This window comes from Styela clava, unplaced genomic scaffold, assembly GCF_964204865.1.
Source record: "Styela clava unplaced genomic scaffold, kaStyClav1.hap1.2 HAP1_SCAFFOLD_210, whole genome shotgun sequence".
Classification (NCBI taxonomy): domain Eukaryota; kingdom Metazoa; phylum Chordata; class Ascidiacea; order Stolidobranchia; family Styelidae; genus Styela; species Styela clava.
The window spans coordinates 17501-20000 of NW_027556689.1; the positions used below are offsets into that span (position 1 = coordinate 17501).

The window sequence follows — 2500 nt, forward strand, 5'->3', positions numbered from 1 at the left end:
TTCTCGGTGGCTGGCGGGCGAGAGAGTGCTGCGTCGCCGGCATCGGCGTCGAAAGAAGCCGAGCCGAAAAAAGTTAAAGTACAAACGTGCAAGCATACTAACCTAACCCTAGGTAAGGCATGTCAGAGCGAAAGACAGTAATTTCGAATGAGCCAAGAAAGAGCGGTGCGGGGCCGGTCGGAGCGCACCCTTTTCTCGGTGGCTGGCGGGCGAGAGAGTGCTGCGTCGCCGGCATCGGCGTCGAAAGAAGCCGAGCCGAAAAAAGTTAAAGTACAAACGTGCAAGCATACTAACCTAACCCTAGGTAAGGCATGTCAGAGCGAAAGACAGTAATTTCGAATGAGCCAAGAAAGAGCGGTGCGGGGCCGGTCGGAGCGCACCCTTTTCTCGGTGGCTGGCGGGCGAGAGAGTGCTGCGTCGCCGGCATCGGCGTCGAAAGAAGCCGAGCCGAAAAAAGTTAAAGTACAAACGTGCAAGCATACTAACCTAACCCTAGGTAAGGCATGTCAGAGCGAAAGACAGTAATTTCGAATGAGCCAAGAAAGAGCGGTGCGGGGCCGGTCGGAGCGCACCCTTTTCTCGGTGGCTGGCGGGCGAGAGAGTGCTGCGTCGCCGGCATCGGCGTCGAAAGAAGCCGAGCCGAAAAAAGTTAAAGTACAAACGTGCAAGCATACTAACCTAACCCTAGGTAAGGCATGTCAGAGCGAAAGACAGTAATTTCGAATGAGCCAAGAAAGAGCGGTGCGGGGCCGGTCGGAGCGCACCCTTTTCTCGGTGGCTGGCGGGCGAGAGAGTGCTGCGTCGCCGGCATCGGCGTCGAAAGAAGCCGAGCCGAAAAAAGTTAAAGTACAAACGTGCAAGCATACTAACCTAACCCTAGGTAAGGCATGTCAGAGCGAAAGACAGTAATTTCGAATGAGCCAAGAAAGAGCGGTGCGGGGCCGGTCGGAGCGCACCCTTTTCTCGGTGGCTGGCGGGCGAGAGAGTGCTGCGTCGCCGGCATCGGCGTCGAAAGAAGCCGAGCCGAAAAAAGTTAAAGTACAAACGTGCAAGCATACTAACCTAACCCTAGGTAAGGCATGTCAGAGCGAAAGACAGTAATTTCGAATGAGCCAAGAAAGAGCGGTGCGGGGCCGGTCGGAGCGCACCCTTTTCTCGGTGGCTGGCGGGCGAGAGAGTGCTGCGTCGCCGGCATCGGCGTCGAAAGAAGCCGAGCCGAAAAAAGTTAAAGTACAAACGTGCAAGCATACTAACCTAACCCTAGGTAAGGCATGTCAGAGCGAAAGACAGTAATTTCGAATGAGCCAAGAAAGAGCGGTGCGGGGCCGGTCGGAGCGCACCCTTTTCTCGGTGGCTGGCGGGCGAGAGAGTGCTGCGTCGCCGGCATCGGCGTCGAAAGAAGCCGAGCCGAAAAAAGTTAAAGTACAAACGTGCAAGCATACTAACCTAACCCTAGGTAAGGCATGTCAGAGCGAAAGACAGTAATTTCGAATGAGCCAAGAAAGAGCGGTGCGGGGCCGGTCGGAGCGCACCCTTTTCTCGGTGGCTGGCGGGCGAGAGAGTGCTGCGTCGCCGGCATCGGCGTCGAAAGAAGCCGAGCCAAAAAAAGTTAAAGTACAAACGCGATGCTAATGAGCGAGCCGTTGTCTCGACTAATATGTAGGGGGCGTTCGATCGAGCGTCTGGCTTGAGCGCTTGTCGGCCTAGCAGAACGGTCGCATTGTTATGCCCGGGTTTTAGGCACCGCTGCAGGCGGCCGGCAGAGCTCTTGTTTGTGCGAAACTGAATGGATCGAGCCCGAGAGAGGGCGAGCAAAGAAAAAACGCAAATCGCTCCGCCTGGCACTGCCGGCGAGAGCGTGGACGTCGCGGCCAGCGACTGTCGAAGCTGAGTACGGCCGCAGGCGATCGCCTCGGTCTTAAACGAATGCGACGAGCACGCGCCGGGCGGCCCAGCAAGGGCCGAGCGCAGCTGTCGCAGCTATCTGGTTGATCCTGCCAGTAGTGATATGCTTGTCTCAAAGATTAAGCCATGCAGGTGCAAGTACGAGTTCTCGTAAAGCGAAACTGCGAATGGCTCATTAAATCAGTCTTGGTTTATTTGGTCTCGTAAGCGAAGTGGATAACTGTGGTAATTCTAGAGCTAATACATGCATTAAGCGCCGACTTCGGGAGGCGCGCTTTTATCAGATCAAAACCGACCGGGTTCGTCCTGTGACGTTTGATGACTCTGGATAACCACGCGGATCGTACGGTCTCTGCACCGACGACGTATCATTCAAGTGTCTGCCCTATCAACTGTCGAAGGTACGCTACGTGCCTACCTTTGTGATAACGGGTAACGGGGAATCAGGGTTCGATTCCGGAGAGGGAGCCTGAGAAACGGCTACCACATCCAAGGAAGGCAGCAGGCGCGCAAATTACCCATTCCCGACACGGGGAGGTAGTGACGAAAAATAACAATACAGGACTCTAACGAGGCCCTGTAATTGGAATGAGTA

At 55.4% G+C, this 2500-nt stretch overlaps 1 non-coding gene across 1 annotated transcript in view; it reads left to right on the plus strand.

Moving 5' to 3' along the window:
- The first annotated feature begins 1981 nt into the window (after positions 1 to 1981).
- The window catches only part of LOC144419510 (small subunit ribosomal RNA), a 1810-nt gene continuing 1291 nt past the window's right edge, over positions 1982 to 2500 (plus strand). The window contains exon 1 of the ribosomal RNA XR_013474109.1: positions 1982 to 2500. This exon is cut by the window's right edge and continues 1291 nt beyond it. This is a non-coding gene — a ribosomal RNA (small subunit ribosomal RNA).